The 20602-nt window shown below is 43.0% G+C and overlaps 1 protein-coding gene across 28 annotated transcripts in view; it reads left to right on the forward strand.

Moving 5' to 3' along the window:
• The window catches only part of MAGI1 (membrane associated guanylate kinase, WW and PDZ domain containing 1), a 465951-nt gene that overhangs the window by 128867 nt on the left and 316482 nt on the right, over window positions 1–20602 (forward strand). The window lies entirely within an intron of this gene.

Below are 20602 nucleotides of genomic sequence, written 5' to 3' on the forward strand. Positions count from 1 at the left end.
ATAATTCAGGGCTTCCCGCAGCAGTCATGCTGTGCAAAATACCTCTGTACTGGGATGCAGACACACACATAGCTCCACTATAGGCATTTGCCGTCGCACCACAAATAACATCAAATGCTGTAATTAAGGAACCAGCGTAAAATGTCAAAGCCTATCATTTCGGTGCTTTTTGGTCTGGAGGCATAGAGATTCTTTGTGTGGGGCTGAATCTGGGTGGTAGGGGAAGGGATTTATTTTCTGGCTGGCTTTCTTCTCCTTTGCTAATATGCATTTTTGTATCTTAAGTGAGTGAATGTCATTGTCGGAGCAATTTTTCATCTGCCAGTGATGTCGACATAATAGGAATGTGTGAGAGACAGCCTGCTCACAGCAGCTGGAATACCGAATCATAGATTTTGAAGGGACCCCATGGATCACCTATTCCAACCCCTGCAATTCAGGAATATGCACCCATATGGAGATCAAATCCGAGAACTTGATGTTATCAGCACCACGTTCTAACCAACTGAGCTAACGTATGGGGATAGTTTCTGATGCCCGGATAAACTTTTGTTGGTACAGGAATGAGCATGTCTCTAGGTTAAACAGGGCTGCTCATCAGACAGACTGTGGAATGACTAACCTTCATCTCTATTTAGACAAAGGTTGCTTCAAGAAGATTAAAAACCGAGTTTGCTTTTTTGGCATAGTTTAATATCCTTTAAAAGTCAGCTGCTACTTTAAGCGGAGCGTTTGTGTGCCTGTGTGTGTTTTATTACGTCTGTTTTCAATTTACCTGAAAAAGAATACCCATGCTTTTTTTTCTGGGTTTACTCATGTTGCACTATCATCCAAGGAATTTCAACTCCTTCTCATGGAGGCTCTCGCCTTCTGCAAAACAAAAGAAAAAGGAAAGAGAAAGCTGCCTTTTTCACTTGACCTGGGAATGTGATTTCCTTTGCACAGCCTGCTTGCTGCTGTTTGGTTTAGTAAAATGCGGAGCTGCGTTAGCATTTGGCAGCCCTTCCTGGACCGTTGTGAAAGAGAGAAATGTTGCTTGGACTCCATCCACCTGTGTATCCACCCATTCACACGCCCTCACACATCTGGTGCCAGTTGGATGGACTGAAAAGGAGTGCTCTGTACTCCTTTGGATGGACTTTGCGTAGTGCATTCCCTATGGACCACAACATGCCTTTTCTGTTCAGCTCTGAAAGAGAAGGGAAAGGTAATAATGTCTATGCTATTTCGTGAAGAATCAAGAGTATTGTATTTCAGATACTGGAACCTGGAATGATGCTCTTGCTTTTTGCTCCAGGAAAGAAGCCAACCATGTGCAGAATGCAACAAAAACAATCAAAAAACAATTTAAAAAAGTCAAGTAGACAGCCATAGCAAACCATGGGTTTGCTTCCAAGCTTGCTGATACTCCCTTGAACATGGGCGATGCTGTGTTGGCTACATAAGGACTGTCACTCTGACATATTACTTTGCTATTAGTACCTAGGAGGGTGGTAATACAGAACAGCCCTGCTGGGTAGCCACAGCTGGTAGTGTTACTGGCTTGAAGGGGGCTTTCTTGAGGTATTGGGTTGGCTAGTGCTAGAAGCGAGATGCTGGCAGACTAGATAGACCTCTTTTTGTCTGATCAAGCAGGACTGGGCCCTTAAAGCAAGGTTATGCAAAGTTCAGTGGACTGAAAGGAATCGATCCCAATTCTGAATAATATAGAGTTCATGTTTCCGGCAGAAAACAGTGCTGTATGTGTCAGTGAGAGTGCCTGGCGCTACAGATCACTCAGTCCTCCCTTATCTTTCCCCCACCTTGCTTCTCCTTCTTCCACAAGTAAAACAAAACAAAACAAAACAAAACATCGCCCCTTTGAGAAGGAGAAGACAGTGACGGCTTCAATCAAAGCATGGAATATATTTTGCCTCATTAGGGATCAGGGACATGGGCTGTTGTGTATAGACCGTACATTTTAAGCACATTTAAAGCACGTGACATTCCTCAATGAATCCCAGGAACTGCGGTTTGCCACTAGCAGAGCTACGGTTCCCAGCACCCTTAAGAAACTGCAGTTCCAAGGGGAAGTCATGTGCTTTGAATGGGTGGTGTGCAAGCAGCCGAATCTGTAGCAGGAAGACATTCCAGGTGTTGGTAGGCGTGTGCGTCACCTCCCTCCTCCCCGAAGTAGAGCTTTTAACGCAACACGATGAATAGCGATACTGCAAACATTTGTTTTGTTCTTGTTTTGTTGCTCTTTTTCAATTTTTTTAAAAACAGCATGATTCTGAGCAAAGCATGTATCGTCGTAGGAAATGTGGCTGTACAATAAATACTCTCTTAGGAAATAGAGCTCGATTCCACTTTTCAGTACCCAGGCTGCTGCTGCTGCTGCCTTCCTCTCTTTAGTAGCTGCTGCTGTGTTTGCAAATATAAGCTAGCAGCTCCCTCTGCAGCTGGCATCAGTGCAGGCTTCTTTTAAAGAAATGAGTTGCAAACCTTGTATTCAGTTGCATGAAAGGGGTGGTCTGTGATCTCCTTGCAGTTTGTTGTCATCCTCTTCACCAAGGTGCTTCAAACAGCTGCATTGACTTAGTAAAACAAACAAACAAACTTAGTACATTTAGATACTGTTTTGCCCCTCTTTACCCCAAGTGTTTGTAGGGATTTTATCTACATCTTGGTTTAACACCAGTTTAATGAAAAATATTTTTGAAGAGTGGAATGTCGAGTTTTCACTGTACGAGCAGGTTTAAGCTGAACACTGAAGCTGAAATGAATTATGGTGAGAACGTGCTTCTGATTTATTGCGTTTTATTCTGAAGGTTCGTAACAGTTGAGTTGTGGAGCAGATCTGGCATTTTCAAGCACGCAAGCTTTCTTTCAACCCCAAATGCTTAAAAGATACAGGCTCAACAAAGCCTGCAAGTGATTAGGTGTTTTTTTAAGGCTTTCTGTGAAAGCAGAGCACTGGTGGTACAAAAGGCTATGGGAGGAATGAAGTTTCGCTTTCAGGTGATTGCTCCATCAGGGCAAGCATATGCTGTTCCGATGCTCTCCTGACATTACCCCAGTCGGGTGAGGGGATGAGAAACGGGAAAGAGAATTGGGAAAGACCCATTGCACAAGTGTGGAGATCCTTGAGCAAAACTTCTGCATACAGGACTCTTTAGTTGAATCCCACTATACGTCTGTGTGTGTGTGTGTGTGTGTGTGTGTGTGTGTGTGTGTGTGTGTCTACGGTATGTCTGTCTCATCTTTCAGGGAAGTGGAGAAAAAGTAATGAAACATAATAAAAGGATCATTATGAAATCTGCACTTCAGTAAAACAACATAAGACACAGCAATAGATAAAAATTAATTAAAAGTTGATTGAAACAAAGTCAAAAGGCACAAGGAGAAGCAGAGATAAATTTTTATTTTGCACAAAAATGGGGCCCACAACTGAAAGGTACTTGTCTCTGGTACCTGTCGGCCTTCAGGTGATGTGCTCCAAAACCATTTAGGGCTTTAGATTACGTGGACCAGACTGTTGCATAGAGGTTTTATGTGGATTTGTGTGGTTTGTGTGCTCCAAGCCTAACAACACCCTCCCCAAATTTTTGAGACACATCAGTGGGTCGTAAGTGCTTTGGGGCATGCTGTGTTGCCGACAGTGACTGTTTAGTGCAAGGGCACATGTTCCTTACAGGAAGCTGCCTTATACTTAGACCAATGGTCCATCTAGCTCGGTATTGTGTACACTGACTGGCAGCAGCTGTCCAGGGTTTCAGGGAGGGGACATTCCCAAACCTAGCTGGAGATGCTTGGGGTTCACCTCCTAGGACTTTCTCCATGCAAATGCTGCAGCACAGAGCTACAATCCTTTTTATTAATCCCTCAGTTGTTTTCACATAGCAGCAAGAGGTGATTTTACAGGACCAGGTAGGAAAACCTTTGGAAAGTGGAAGAGAACTCTTGCAGGTATTCTTTGTTTTGTTTTGTTTACTCTTCTTTTCAAGCCATTTTTGTGTGACAGTGACTAAGGCTGGCATGCCCACAAACGTTCCGAGCAGTCCAGTATTTCTGGACTTCACCTACAAGGCTGCATAGGGGATTCTCTTCCGTAATCAGCAGTTCAGAACTGACAGGGAGCGCCGTTCAAAAAAACCAAAACAACATTGCCAGCGAGCCTTTTATAGGTGGCCGAGTCACTGACTCACTGCAGTACTTTAATCTGCCTTGATATTTTCATGAGGAACCCAGCAAGACACAGAGGTTGCCAGCGCCCGTTGTAAAGCTGAACTCTGCGGCCTGACCACCAGAGCAGTTTGTGGTAAATTAAGCTGGGAAAGGAAAGGAAAGGATGGAAATCGCCTGACAAGGATTTAAAGGAAAAGTAATGGAGGTTGAAAGAAAGCGGCTTGAAAGAGCCAGGCCAGAGTTGCCTCCCAAAGTCAGCGCTTGGCCAAAGATGCTGTGGGATTTTTTATGAGGATTGTTTGGGTCACTATGTAGTCTTACTTTCATTAATGAGAATTCTTGTGAACCATCATGAAACCTTGGTGTTAAACCTCCAGGTTCAGGACAGGCATACCGATTAAAAGCCTCTTGCAAATTAAAGACATGGATCTGCTGCAAGAGTTGGCAATCCGATTCCCTCTATCTGTCGAATCTGAGCACTGCATACCCTCTCACGTTGCGCAGCGATATTTTATGTGTAGCAGAACATGGTTTCATTTCTGTGACCACTTTTGCTCATAGAAGTGGGCAAGGCTCCACAGGTTTGTGAAATACTTGCAGTGGACCAGTGTAATTTAGTAGTTACTGTCAGACTAAGACTGACCAGGATTTAAATTCCTACTTGACCATGAAGCTCACTGGGTGACCTTCGGCCAGTCACTGCCTCCTGCCTCTCAGCCTAGTCTACCTCACAGAGGTGGGATATAAATGCAATTAATACATTTTACACACACACCCCACACTCGTAGCTTAGTAAAGTGCTAGCCCTGAACTTCTGCAAGGGATGTTTCTGCAAGGCTGTTGCCTGATTTCTGAATGGTAAACACAGTAACAGGCCAGAGTGATGGTATCAGATACTGTGGACTTTACACATGGCACATGTTTTTAAAAGTCTGACTGTTATGAAACACTATTGCCTAGTGAAATTGGAGTGAATGCAACGAGACCAGTGGGGGTTCTATATGATGGTTCTGCTTTGACCCCCCCCCCTTTAACGAAACATTAACACTATGCTCTTGCTGTCTATTTATCTGTCGGTTTGTTTATTTATACAGTGGTACCTCGGGTTACAGACGCTTCAGGTTACAGACTCCACTAGCCCAGAAATACTGTAGTACCTTGGGTTAAGAACTTTACTTCAGGATGAGAACAGAAATCGCGCGGCGGCAGCAGGAGGCCCCATTAGCTAAAGTGGTACCTCAGGTTAAGAACAGTTTCAGGTTAAGAACGGACCTCTGGAACAAATTAAGTTCTTAACCCGAGGTTGTTGTTGGTTAGTCATTTAGTCGTGTCCGACTCTTCGTGATCATTGTATAACAAATGTATCAATTTATCTAATATTGATCTATTTATCTGAGTAGAAGTTGTGGTTTAAATCTAGCAATGAATGAAGTCAAAGAATACATTGTGCATTCACTTTGGAAATTTAATGAGATCAGCATTGTATCCTTTAGTAAAGATGAAGTCCTAGATAACTTGACCCTTAAGATTATGTGTGACCAGAAATTGACTAGACATTTCACATTTATTTACAGTGACTGATGCCTTGGTAGCAGGGTATTAACTTATTAACCATGCTGAATTTGATTAGAGACAGTCTTCTGATAAGGAAGCCATAAATCCATCAAAAATGTCTAGAGAATACCTGCTGACTGTACTTGGACACTAATCATCCTTTGTGTCGATGTCTCTGCTCTTTGACCGTTTCATAAACAGAAGCTGCCGTTAAAATAAATTTTCGGCATTAAGCTTTTTAAAAGCCCCCTCTTGTGGTGTATTGAAGCAGCTGCATTTCTCCAATGAAACAATTCTCCCAGCGAGTTTGTTGTGGGCACCTAGCTGTAGCTGTAACCCACAACGGCTGCCATCTTTGCATTGATTTTTCTCTTCCAATTCTCCCACAAACATGTCCAACAACAGATGAATCCTCAAAATTGCTCCTTAATGTAAAAGTCTATCAAACTTTTGCCAGTGTCAAAATGAATACTTAGGTGTCAGTTGGTTGCTCTATCCTAACTAGATATGCTTAAGGAGCTGGTGACAAAAGGAAGTGCCAATCTGGGATTTGTATTAACATTTTTGGTCCTAAGTTAGACAATACCCCAGTTCCTCAAGGCATGCCTCTCCCCGTATGAATTGACCCAGACTCTGCAAACATCCTCTGAGGCCCTTCTTTGTGTGCCTCTTCCACAAGAGGTCTGAAGGCTGGCAACATGAGAATGGGCCTTTTCTGCTGTGGCTCCATTTGTGGAATGCTCTCCAGGAGGCTTGCCTGGCACCTTCATTACATATCTTTTGGCACCAGGCAAAAAAAGAAAAAAATCTATGGCCTTTTAAACGGGGGTGGGGTGGGTATTATTTTTGTCTGTTGCTATGCTATGTATTTTTTTAGTTACAGGTAGGTAGCCGTGTTGGTCTGACGTAGTCGAAACAAAATAAAAAAAATTCCTTCCAGCAGCACCTTAAAGACCAACTAAGTTTTTATTTTGGTATGAGCTTTCGTGTGCATGCACACTTCTGTTAGAAGATGAGCAATTAAATAGTCCTGAGATGGTATGTTTGATGTTGTTGGGGCCAGTAATGGTGTTGTCCGGGTGTATGTGGCAGCAAAGTTGGCATCTGGGTTTATTGCAGGCTCTGGTACCAGTGTCCATGTTAAGTCTGGTGGTTGTATTATTGTGGGTGAGGAGTTAAGATAATGCTCTGTGATTTTTGGATGAAGACCATAAATAATAATAATAATAATAATAATAATAATAATAATAATAAAAAATATCACCAGGAAACATCTAATCACATCCCATTAGTTCTTCCATAATGAGTGTATTCAGCTATGAATATCTCATAGTAACTCACTTGAACAAAGCATCCAAATCTTTCACTGTGGGCCTCTGCGGTATCAGAGGAAGTTGGCGACAGGGACTTATCAGCTGTGGCCCTACCAGAATAGCCTTTTTAAACTGTATGCAATTTTTTGACTTATGGAAGGTGAAGTTGGTTGATTTTACTGGGTTTGCATATCCAGCAGTATTTTATAAACAGTTTGTGTTTTACATGGTCACATAGCCAGATTCAAATATATATTTTGTCAACCTATCTTCTAATTCCAGTTCATAAGCGCTATTCCATATTCAGCTAAACTGGTAACAGCTGCACACAAAAGAGTGGTACCACTTGACTTGAGGTAATCCTCAGTTTTGCAGAGGTACAAAGAACCTGGGCGGGGGCAACATAGCAGGGAGCCCCCACCAGTAGCCCAGTAACAACTGACTAAACCATTGTTGTCCATTTTCATCTGAACTGGGTCCATAGTTAGATCTGTTTCATGCCTCGAAAGTTTGTTCTGCTAACTTTGAGTTCCGCACAGAGAATGACCATTCCTGTATTCGGCAGGCTGAGCGGTGTCTGAAGCGTAGAATTTAGCTACAAATATTCCATGGTTAATGCATCAACAACCTTCAGCTAGCTGACCAAAAAGAAATTGGTCTCATCTGACCTTTCTGCCTAGGCCTGAACCTTCTCCGAATCTAATTGAGACTGACTTGAAGTGAGAATGTGAATTGATTTTGCTCCTATCTGGTTGAGTTGCAGGCACAATATCAATAGTGGAGGAGGTCATATCCACGCTAATGGTTGCTGAAGTGTAAAATGTAGCAGCTGCCATTGTGCTTTTCTGCCCCTTTCTCTATAAACCTCTGTAACACAATAAGAGGGCAGAGTGATCAATGGCCAAGGAAGATGAGTGTTGTTCATGCATGCAAATTTTTCCAGTGTCAACATGATGTCAGTGACCTAAACATGTCACCTGGCATTTCCCCCTATTAAATCTGGATTTACCCTTTGATAAGTTAAATAAACTTGTTGCTGATGACCCATTTGTGATATCTGAATGCACAGAAGCCTAAGGCATGCGCCTGTTGCTGCAATTACACAAAACCATGGTTTCTTGTAATGTCATCATAGTCTAACTGAAAATGTAAGTTAGACATTCAGAAAAAGCAAAAGGCCTGATTTTGTTGGAACTGATCCAGTTTTTCTGGGAAGAGCGCTGATTGTTTAAATGGTCCACCGTTAAATAAAATAAAATAAATAAATTATGAGGGAGTTGGTAGCCTAATAAGACAATCCAAGTCTTTCTGTTTGCTTCATGAAGCAGTTCTTCTGGCATCAGTATGAAGTACTTTGCTTTAGCAGAGTTATAAAAATGGAGCTGAAAGAAGGCACTCTGTGCTAAATATTGTGATCTCCTTTATACGCATTGATGCACCATATTTATTAATGCTTAAGCAAAAGGTTGGAGACGGAGAAATGAATGGCAGAATCTCAGTCTAGTGTTTTTTTTTAGCTTGTCACTCAGGCATATGCCTTCTGTTAACTGAGAGGGGCGTATGACACTCATTAAAAGCAATGCACAAATCTGTCATATGGTACTGAGCTTGCTGTTTTGGTGTTTGCTGTTGAGCTTCAGGAAAAACAGTGACAAGCCAAAGCAATATTTTGATCCCCTGCTTCTGCTATCCACCCGCCCACCCACTCCTGTCAATGGGTTTCAACATTCCCGAGCTCTCTGCTCCATCTGTCATGGCTCGCTCAGTGCTTTGTTCTTGGATCCATGGCCTTTAGCAAAGCTGTCTCCAGCTCAGTTGGCCAGGCTCCCACCGTTCAGCAAAGAACTTGGTTCTACTACAAGATCTGCTCCATAGCCAACGTGATGTGTGTGTGACTTGTGTGTGTGTGTGGGAGAATTCACTTCTGAGTCTCTGAAATGGTCCTCAGGCGATAAAGATCCAGTTGGCTGACGCAATCGTACTTTGTCTTCTGTAGTCCAGATGAGGCATTGAACGTGCTCTTGGGATTCTGTTGCCCACTGTGAATGAATGTGTGTTGATTTTAACCCCCTTGAAGGCACATGGCAAAATTTGGTAGAAACAGCAACAACATTAGGGTGATCGCCTAAAAATTTACTGCCTGATGACACCTGCCTTCATTATCACTGTCTCCACTATAAGCTACCACCACATTTCAGTAGGTTCACACATAACCCTAAGACAAACTATGGTTCAGCATGAATGTGTGAGTGCTGTCCTGGTTGTCCTGCTTCCAGGCTACCCAGAGTTAAGCCATATTTTGCCTTAGTGTTATATGTGAAATGCACATATAACAACACTCAGCCAAAGCACCACCACCATATAATTCACATAATCTCCAATCATATTGGGCATTGATACCACCACGTAAAATTCTCGAGTCAAGCTTATTGCAGCAATTGGTAAGTATACAATAAAATATTAGTCTCATTTTATTATGGGTTAGAACGAAGAGTCCATTCCATCTTTTAGCATTTTGTTGTGTTTTCATCTTCAGGCACATGCCTAAATCTCTTTAAAAGTGTAGATCAGAGGCTGTCAACGTGGTCCCTACCGCCCACTAGTGGGCATTTCAGGGTTCTAGGTGGATGGTTGGGGGTTTTATGGCACAAGCTGAATCCTTCTTCTATTGAGCACTGGTGGGCGGTTGGAAAATTTTACCATCAAGAAAGATGCATTAGTGGGCGGTAGGTATAAAAAGTTTGACTACCCTTGGTATAGACTGTGTCCATGCATTCTTTCTTTCATTCTGACAGGGCCATTCTGTATGCAGCTTGAAACAGGTATTATGATGTTGCATATTGTGTTGCTGCTAGGCACCAAGCATCAAATGGAATTTCTCCTTGCCAGAACCGCTGCTGTTAGGAATTTCAAGTGACAGGCTATACATGTTGCATGTGGTGAAGCCATCAAATTGGTACAATTTAAGTGGTAATGCAGACTGTGATGATTGTCAGTGGGACAATAGGGGCTCTTTAGAACAAGTATATCAAACACCTAATTGGAAACCCCAGAAATGGATAATTTTATTGTGTTGAATGATGCCACATGATTGTTACGCATGCTTCATGTTTGTAGATAAGGGACATTGTTGGCAAATGGATATTACGGAAAGGTTCATTTTGGAAATTTTGCTTAATAAACACAGCAGTGCTAGTGGATCTAAAGTGATCCCCTCCAGCTCTTTGCTGTTGTATTTTGTGTGAAGGCGGTCACCTCATTGCCATCCTGCGTGACAGAAGGTTATTGGGTAATTGAGCCTGTTCATGCAGTGGTGACAGCTTATAGTAGAAATCTGACAGCTAGCTGCCTTTCTAAACAAAGTGGGCTTGCTGAGTTGAGTGACTTAGGGTGATGTTGCTCTTAATGCTTTTTCATTTTTAAGCGAAAGCTATTAAATGGCTTGACATCACCTTGCCGACAAAGGTTCGTATGGTTAAAGCTATGGTTTCCCCAGTAGTGACCATAAAGAAGGCTGATCGCCAAAGAATTGATGCTTTTGAGTTATGGTGCTGGAGGAGACTCTTGAGAGTCCCATGGACTGTAAGAAGATCAAACCTATCCATTCTGAAGGAAATCAGCCCTGAGTGCTCACTGGAAGGACAGATCCTGAAGCTGAGGCTCCAGTACTTTGGCCACCTCATGAGAAGAGAAGACTCCCTGGAAAAGACCCTGATGTTGGGAAAGATGGAGGGCACAACCAACGAGATGGTTGGACAATGTTCTTGAAGCTACCAACATGAGTTTGACCAAACTGCGGGGAGGCAGTGGAAGACAGGAGTGCCTGACCAACAGAAGTAAATGAACAGTGGGCATGCAAATTACTGGGGGAGTGGCTTATCTGTCCCCACCCCCAATATTTTATTCATGTACATGCACCTGATGCCAGGTGTTTCTAAAACTCATTGGAAGCCATTCTAAGTAGGGTTAACAGGTGCCTCCAGAATCATTTAGCTGAACTCTAGCTTTCATTTCAAGTGTTTATTTTTTCTGCAGCATGCAATGGGGATTCATGAATGTTATACAACATTAACTTAAGTGTTAGATCCAGGTTTTGATGAGTGATTTTATTGGACTGAACCCTACTAGAATCCTGTACAGTATATGCCAATAAAGGTCTGAGAATTCGAATTTGATCTTAAACATTTAATACCACTTATACTGTATAATAAAAGCCTCTAGTATAATATATATTATCCCTGCATTCTTTTGTTTTTGAACAATGGATTGAAATTTTGACAGTGAGTGCAGATGTAAATGAGGCTAGATGGTAACCATAATCTTTTTTCAAATAATTGGGATTGAGTTTTTGACAGGGTTTTTGCAGGGTAATATTCATTGAAAGGAGCCACGTGTGTTTTATCTAGACAAGGTTATTTTAGTGAGCATTTCTTTTCTCCTTGTAATACCTACTGTGTTCTTTCCCTCTTTATTAATGTAATTACTGCAAGTTAACGTGGCAATCATTTTTGCTCTTTCATGACTCTGTATAATACTATTACTTTTTCTGGGGGGGGGAAATGTAGATGGCTTTAATGGCACTATTACCACTCTTCAGTGTTTAAATTTCATATCAAAACTAGTTAAAGGCTATGATCAGTGCTTAAAATTGCTCTGTGGGGAATGCAATAAGATGATTTATAACGTAAATATAAACCTTTAAATAGGAAATGAGAATAGCAGCTCTTGAAGATCCAGCAGTAATGGTATTTAACTCCAAATATTAAGTCCATGTCTAAGTGGTGGGATGTGTGTGTGTTCTCTTTCTTCTGTGGCTTCAAATCCCCGGGGAGTTGTTTTGGTCCTTTAGCTGTGCCTGCTGTTCTGAAGCTGTTTGCTTTATAGTAGTAGTGCCACCATTATAGCACTGGTTCAGGTATAGCAGAAGTGTTTTAGGTGGATTTCTGTGGATGAACGATGCACTGCTGTTGACATCTGTATATCTCAAGAGACAATGGAGTGCCCCTCCGGGGGTGAAGTTAAACCACTGTGTTAGCAGCACCAAAGTGACCTCCCCCAGGGCACAAGCCTGGGCAGTGTGTATGGAGGTCCGGGGCTGCCCAGACGACAAGAAACCCCCCCCCCCCGGCCTCGCTGATGTGGTCCAAAGGAAAGCAGAGCAAGATGTTTGGCACCAGCTTGGCTGCAGGAGTTGCCGGAAGGAGGTGTACAAGGCACCACCCAACCGCCTTAGGGACTCCAGATTTGTGTTGGGTTTACTCCTTAGCCTTTTCTTCTCAAGATATCCCTCAAGGCATCAGAGGTTTAGGATCAGAGTTTTCTTTCTCTTAGATGGGCTCCCTTTCCAGGTTGAGAAGCCCCATCTGCCCTTCACTTCCCTCTGCAGCACGTGCAGAAACTGCCTCCTTGACTTACTATTGGTCTCATCCACTCAATAAAACAGAGCCTGTCTTCACATGCAGGGTTTGAGACCCATCGGCTACCCTCATGTGGTTTAGCTGGCCAGTCGAAGCTGCTCTTGGGGTATGGCTGCTGTCACATACTGAAGGCTTCTGGGAGCCACAGGTGATAGCTAAGTGCAGGGTAGGGACCAAAGGTGGACAAATTACCCCAGAAGGAACAGGGCATGTTGCCCACCAGAGGTGCAACCCCTCTGCCAACGCCCCATACACCCCTGAATGATGTACACACAAACATTAATGTGGAATACGGACTCATATTCCAATGTGGAATATGAGCCTCCAAGCTGAGGCTCCAATACTTTGGCCACCTCATGAGAAGAGAAGACTCCCTGGAAAAGACCCTGATGTTGGGAAAGATGGAGGGCACAAAGAGAAGGGGACAACAGAGGACGAGGTGGTTGGATAGTGTTCTTGAAGCTACCAACATGAGTCTGACCAAACTGCGGGAGGCAGTGGAAGACAGGAGTGCCTGGCGTGCTCTGGTCCATGGGGTCACGAAGAGTCGGACACGACTAAACAACTAAACAACAACAACAACAACAACAACAACAATGGGTTCATGAGCAGAATCTGCCACTGCCACATCATCCTTTACCATTGCTCTTAGAGCCAGTGTGGTGTAGTGGTTAAGAGCGGTAGACTCGTAATCTGAGGAACTGGATTTGCTTCCCCGCTCCTCCACCTGCAGCTGCTGGGTGACAACGTCACAGAGTGTTGTGGGGGAGGAAGAGAAAGGAGAATGTTAGCCGCTTTGAGACTCCTTAGGGTAGTGATAAAGCGGGATATCAAATCCAAACTCCTCCTCCTCCTCCTCCTCCTCCTCCTCCTCCTCCTCCTCCTCCTCGTAGGAAGTTTGCAGGGACCTTTCATTCATACATGTTTTTGAGACATACCTATCTGTGGGGGAATATTTCCAAACCAGTTCCATGGTGATAAAATTGCTACGCACGAACCATTCCCATGAAGGTCAGTAGCAATCATTTGCATTTCACACACCCTCCAAAGAATCTGTTGAAGGCTTAGTGTCTCAAGTGGACTGGAAGGCAACTTATAAGTGTGAAATTATGCATTCGCTTCTTCTACAAAGTTTATTCATCAGCTATGTTACAAATGGGAATAACAAGCTGCTAAGGCCTTATGTTAGTCAACACTGTGGTGATGTTACCTTTGATCAAGGACCAAAAGACCTTTGATCCCTCATCTTCAAAAGGTACACAAAGCTAGCAGGTGGGAGCAGAAGCTCTCCATATCACTGGAGAGGCAGGCAGGCAGGCAGGCAAAGGAGACACTAAATCCTGCTCCATCTGAACTGAACTGATCCCTCCCTGCCATCTACTGCCAACATAGAAGGATCTTGGTGAATTGTTATGCTTTTATACTGTATTTTTATGGAACATAGAACTTGTGACATTGAGAAACTTAACACATTTCACAAACCCTACTACTAAATCATGATTGTATTTTGATTCTACATGTAAGGTAGCCTACGAGGATTTGCATCCAGAAAGGCAGTAGATGCCTTTAAACAGTAAGCATACTGTGGCATGATTGTAATACTATTGGAAGTGAGTCATGGGCCTCCGACATGTGCTGCATCAGGAGAATTTTGGGTGCCCAATGGCAGGACAGAATTCCCAACAAAGATGTGCTCTCCTAAGCCAACATTTCCAGCATGTTTGCATTCCTGTCTCAGTGACGTCTACACTGGCTTGGCCATGTCCACAGAATGGAAGATGGCAGGATCCCCAAGGATGCAAAGGCCCTATGAGATCCTGCAACCTTCCCAGAGCCCAGTAAGCAAGGCTGTGAGCTGAAAAAGCTCTTTATGTCCTTGGTTTTCTTCTTGGGAGATCTTGCAGGAGCCACCCCCAGCCTTCCAGAGGCCCCACACGACCTCCTCGGAGTCTAGTAGAGTAGGGATGGTCATGAACGGGTGCGTGTGTGTTCCTGGGGGGCCTTTGTACACGGACCACCGGAACAGAAACCCCTACATTGAGTTTTGGTCCTGCTGTAAAATAAAGACTAAAAGCAGAACAAAATTGAACTCAATCTAAACACTGTCTCTGAAGGTATGAGAGAACAAAAAATTCTTCACTGTGTGCCAGAAGCCCATAAATCCAGCAACTGATTTATTAAAGGGGTCGCTCCCCCACACACACATTTTTTTCCTCAAGGGGAGAGGAGGGCAGTCAGCTTTGGGAAAAAGCCTGTCCTGCAGATCTGGAAGGCAGGCTCTTGAGCAACATCTAGAGGAGTCAGAGTTGCAGGCTGGTTCTACAGACTACTTCCTGCCTCCGCCTGTCAGGTTGCGTGTGAGAGATGGCCACAAAGGAGGTGGAATAAGAAGAGTGGAGTTGAGAAGCAAGGAGGAATTTGTAAGGAGTGGCCGGGGGTGGGGTGGGGTGAATAAAGGTTCCAGGACCGTCTTTCGGTTTTGGCGAGTCCACATGGTGAAGTCCAATTCCCAAATTGTGACTCCCAGCAAGAATTGGATTCTGTTCTGTTTTCTGTTTCTCATTGGTTGGATTCTTGGTATTTGGGGAAAGAGGTATTCTTATGAAATGTTATTTGTTCTATTTTGGGTGTTGATCTTAGAATAGACCCAGTCCTAGTATTTGGCATAAGTCAGGGCATTAAAGCAAATAAATGTTAAAATTAATAATTTGCCAAAGCTCCTTTTGATGTCAAGCATCACTGAATCGTCTCCTACATTGAAAGAGGAAATATTCTTCTTTAGTACAAAACAATAAAATTTAAATAGAATCCCACTATTTGCTTAACTGCTCTTGTTCTTGTTTTCATACCTCTCTGTAGTCTGCAAGGTTCATATTAGCAGCACAGTAAAATGAAAAATGGCAGCAATAAAACACTGTGAGTCTCTCTAAATATTGATTTCTCCCAAAAAGCTGGCATAAATCATAGTACTTGATGGCCCGTTTCGTCATTTCTTTTTATTATTACTATTAACACCCTTTGGAAATGACCCTCATTTTCTCTTTCTTGTAAATAAGGCATCTCAACTGTTTCTGACCAAAATTCACGTAAACTGCTCTCCTGGCTTGCTTCCTGAAGCACAACCCTTCTGACATATCCCAAAATTTGTGCGATATGGAGCTGATTGGATGCAATACACAAAAGTTAAATCTTGGCCTTGTTTTCACTGCTTCTTTCATCATTTGCGGGAGAGTGGGAACATGACGGGATGGTTCTAAGCATGTTAGGGTTACAAGCTGAGCACACTTGGGAAAGAGCAGGATATACATAACTTTCGTTATTATTGTTAACAGACCAGCAATTAGAATGCAAGCACTGCATGCTTACTAAGGATTGCATCCAAATAAATAATTGTACATGTTATGTGACTTCTGCAATGGTAGCTGAGGGTTCACTGAGCCCCCAGGAGCAGATTTGGGGGGACAGCGCAGGGGGAAGGTGGAGGAGCCATTGGGCTCATGTAACTTGTCCCACATGCACAATTATTTCATTGAATTCAACCCTTAAAAGGTAAATCCCACTGAATTCAGTAGTGCCTTCCCCAGAAAACTTAGACTTATTTCTCGAATAAACAGGCTTAGGAACTAGTTGTAAATTTTATGGATTATTATTTTTTTGTAAGATAAAAAATGAGATTTGCTCTTCAGAAGAAGCAGGATTCCACTTTACAGTGGGGAAGCGATCAAGCGATCTTACCTTGATTGAACGCTGTCAACCGATGATATTTCTGTGTGTCAGTGAACTGTCTCCCTTTGAATGAGTCATATGATAATTTCATGCCATAAATAGGCAGGTAGAAAGGATTAAAATAAATCCTTAAGTTCAAATGATATTTAGAAGATATTTATGGAAGCTGGTTCCTTGTGATTGTGTGATGCAGCTAAATCCATTGTCTGTGAAAACCTTTTTAAAAAAGAGTTGCCTACATACTCTTCACATTTTCTGAAACACTTTCCCGGGTATTTAAAAACCTATGATTAATGATAATATTTTTAGCCCTGTGCCATTAAGGGGGAAACTACATTTGCAAGGAACATGTAAGGTAGAGGGCTACTTAGATTGTAAGGCAAGCTGCATCAAAACAGAGAGTGAGTGAGTTGCTAATTCCCGTTAGGGTAACAGACTGTCAAAGCAGTAGAGAGAATAGAGTGGTATTGCCACATGTGTCACAGTTTAAGCATGTTGTTCTAATGATGGTTTGCTGCAAGTACTCATTAAACATTAAGAAGCTGCTGCTTTAAGAGCCACTAGAAAGCACAGAGACAGATCTCATAAATACTAAGGTAAAGGGACCCCTGACCATTAGGTCCAGTCGTGACCGACTCTGGGGTTGCGCGCTCATCTCGCATTATTGGCCGAGGGAGCCGGCGTTTGTCCGAAGACAGCTTCCAGGTCATGTGGCCAGCATGACAAAGCTGCTTCTGGCGAACCAGAGCAGCACATGGAAACGCCGTTTACCTTCCCGCTGTAGCGGTTCCTATTTATCTACTTGCATTTTGACGTGCTTTCGAACTGCTAGGTTGGCAGGAGCTGGGACCAAGCAACGGGAGCTCACCCCATCACAGGGATTCGAACCGCCGACCTTCTGATCAGCAAGCCCTAGGCTCAGTGGTTTAACCACAGCGCCACCTGGGTCCCTTTTACTAGTGCCTCGTATATAAGGCTTGATCGATCTTGACTTTGGCGGCGGGAGCTTGGTTAACAAAAGCCAGATGCTAATGTTCCAGCGTTTAACATGCCTTGGGCCTTGATGAAATTAGAGGGCTGAGAGACTTACCTGGATTTGGAGAACCAAACCATCTCTCTGGCATGACGTTCTTGATGGAGGAATTCTCAATACAGTGGTACCTCGGGTTACAAACACTTCGGGTTACAGACTCCACTAACCCAGAAGTAGTACCTCAGGTTAAGAACTTTACCTCAGGATGAGAACAGAAACCGCGTGCCGGCGGCACAGTGCAGCAAGAGGCCCCATTAGCTAAAGTGGTACCTCAGGTTAAGAATGGTTTCAGGTTAAGAACGGACCACCGGAGCAAATTTAGTTCGTAACCAGAGGTACCACTGTAGTTATATGCTCTGCTTTACACATTTTATCCCCCCCCCCTCCCCAGAGCAGAACATGAGATTGGTTACATGCCCATGGCTAAATGTTGGGTTTATGCATGGCCACAACTGTGTGCCTGAGGCAAGCGAAAATCCCTCGTGGTTTTCAGGATCATGGCATTATGCACATCACTTCCTTGTACTTATGAGCAGCCTTGGTTGCTTCACAGATTCTATGGTGAAAGAGATAATGCTGCCCTCTTTCTTGCTTCTGGGCTGTGTAAGGAGTTGCCAGTGTGCAGCCATCCAGTCCGGAACAAATTTACATAGACTATGGGGCAAGTAGTGGATGGTACAGTAAATGAAGGAAGTTCAGGGGGAAAGCGGACTGTGTGATAGCATGTTATTATGGACTCGGCAGGAAGGTATTTTTGGAGACCACTTTGAGGTGGGTTTTTTGTTTTTTACCATAAAGTGGTATATAGTTTTTATAATCAGTTAAGCAAGCAAGCAAGTAAGTTGCAGGGAGCACGATTGGAATTTTAGTTCCTTATCACATGTGTGGAAGATAGCAGTCTGGGAATTATCTATGGCTAAGTTGTGGAATTCTCTCCCCACAGAGGTGCAGCCAGCACTTTGAGGTTCCTTTCTATTCTGTTTTTTAGTATACCTAAAATCCTTTGATTATTAGGGGCTACCCCACATTTTGTTTTTATAAAAATGCTTCGCAGAGGTAACTACCATAGAGCTATCAACATTTTCAAAAGTAGGGGGTCCGTGGCTTGGCTTTTGAAAAATAGGGGGTCCTCAGTAATTGGGAATCACTGGTGTAGATGATGGCCAAAGCAGGTATATATGGATTCTGATCTTCTTTCCTATCTACCACTTCCATTCTTGGTGATCATTGATCCCCAGTGTTGATTAGTCCCACCCTTATTTGCCCAATATAATTAAAAGTCTTTACTTCTTCTTTTTCTTTTGTTGTTGTTGTTTAGTCGTTTAGTCGTGTCCGACTCTTTGTGACCCCATGGACCAGAGCACGCCAGGCACTCCTGTCTTCCACTGCCTCCCGCAGTTTGGTCAAACTCATGTTCGTAGCTTCGAGAACACTGTCCAACCATCTCGTCCTCTGTCGTCCCCTTCTCCTTTTTCTTTTACAAAGCATCATTTAAGTGGTTATTTGCAGAATGTTTTTAGGTAACATAATCATGGGTTCTTTGTAGTGCAGAATTCCACCCCAGCACCCCCCAGCACGTGTGCTACACAACCTGTTGCCTCTATGCTATTGGCTTGCATTTCATTTCCTGGTAATGCATTAATGGCAGGCTATTGATTCTTCTTGTCTGTGGTATTTATTAGTCACTTAATATGTTTGCTACATGCCACGATGGGAACTTTACAAGATTAATAAAAATTTATGAACTTAATTACTAGATCGGCTCATGTCATTGCAAGCTTAGCAGCATAGTTATTGGCTCATGACCGCTCGATGATTGCTTGGAATGATTCCAAGCTCATAAAGCTGTCTGCGTTTGTACTCCAAATGACTTGATGGGAAGCACTATAGGAGAGAGGGAAGGGTGCTATGTTTGTAAGTAGGTCACCGTGAGGATTTTGGATAATTCAAGGTGGCTCCATGCTATGCACAGCAAAAATGTTTTCTGCAGTAAAAAGTATGGGCGATAAATATATATATTTGGGAACTGTGCTCTCTCTCTTCCGCTATCTCTCTCTCTCTGTGTGTGTTTAAATATGACAATATGAGTATTGTCCACATGTAATGTGTTTTCACAAAATACAAAAGCCAATGTGCATAGGGCTTGGAGTTGAGGCTACTTGCCTTTTTCAGCCTGAGGGCCACATTGACAGCTGACTAAGGGCCACATGCCTCTACTGGTACAGCCATCACAATTTGTGTGCTTGCACACACATGGAATATGCAAGCGGTGGTGGACTTTGGGCTCTAAAATTTCAGCGGTGTCCTGTGCGACCGTAAAATACAGACCCCTTGCCTCTCACTCTCTGTTCTACAGCGTTGTTGTTGCACCCCCTACAGTGTGGCACCCAGTGTGGCTGCACTGGTTTTGTGACCCTTAAACCGCCTTTGATACAAGCTTGTCACACACCCACACCATGTGCCTTGCTTTTCAGTCATACCCATGCTGGACAACCAGCAATTTCAGTGGTGTTTTTTTTACTTGGTTGTATCCCACGCCCGTGATAGCTTTCTGGAAACTTTTGATGGCAAATTCTTCTTCTTTTTAAAGAATTCAATTTTATTATTTTTAAATACATACATTTATACAACCTTTATACACCACTCTCTGTTTTTGTTTGTAACAAAAAAGAAAATGATGGCAACTGAAGCAAAGATACTTTGTATACCTCACAATACACATGACACTACAATTTATGAATAAAGAGAAAAAAAGAAAAGAAAAGAAATAAAGAAGAAAAAGTAATTGAGGCTTTAAAAACGACTTCCAAACACTCTCATTGTACGTTATCTGTTAAATACACTTTTTTTTACTACACAGTTACTAATTTCTTCTATTTTTTATCACATTACCATGTAAATTGTCAATTACCTTTATATACTACAAGGTTCAGTCTAGGTCTGCCAGGAGATAACCCTTTAAACCATGGTTTGATGGCAACTTCTGCAGCTTCTCTGATAGTGCTGAGCAGGCCAGTGCAATTGAGAGCTGGTTGGAGAGCTCTAGAAACAGGAAGGAAGTCTCTGATATGCTTTGAAGTTTCCCCAGCACTTGTTTGGAGAACAAGTTTCTTAAGGACTGTGGAGGTGCTGTTTAAAAAGTTCCTATGCAAGGCATTTGTGCTTGGCCAAAGATGGATTTTTATTCTGGTTCAGATCAGTGATTTGGGTGAAACATACTAATTCCCTTTTCTGAAAATGTGAAAAATGGAAGCGTGAAAAATGTAGCAATCATTTAAGGACCCGACATCTGGTGGCAGTGGAGAGATGTATCTTCAGTAGAAATATATTGATTATGCATCCCTCCCCCCCCTCCCCCTTGTTTCTGCCTGGCTAGATATAAATGCTTCTGA

Source organism: Zootoca vivipara, chromosome 2, assembly GCF_965207765.1.
Source record: "Zootoca vivipara chromosome 2, rZooViv2.hap1.1, whole genome shotgun sequence".
Lineage (NCBI taxonomy): Eukaryota > Metazoa > Chordata > Lepidosauria > Squamata > Lacertidae > Zootoca > Zootoca vivipara.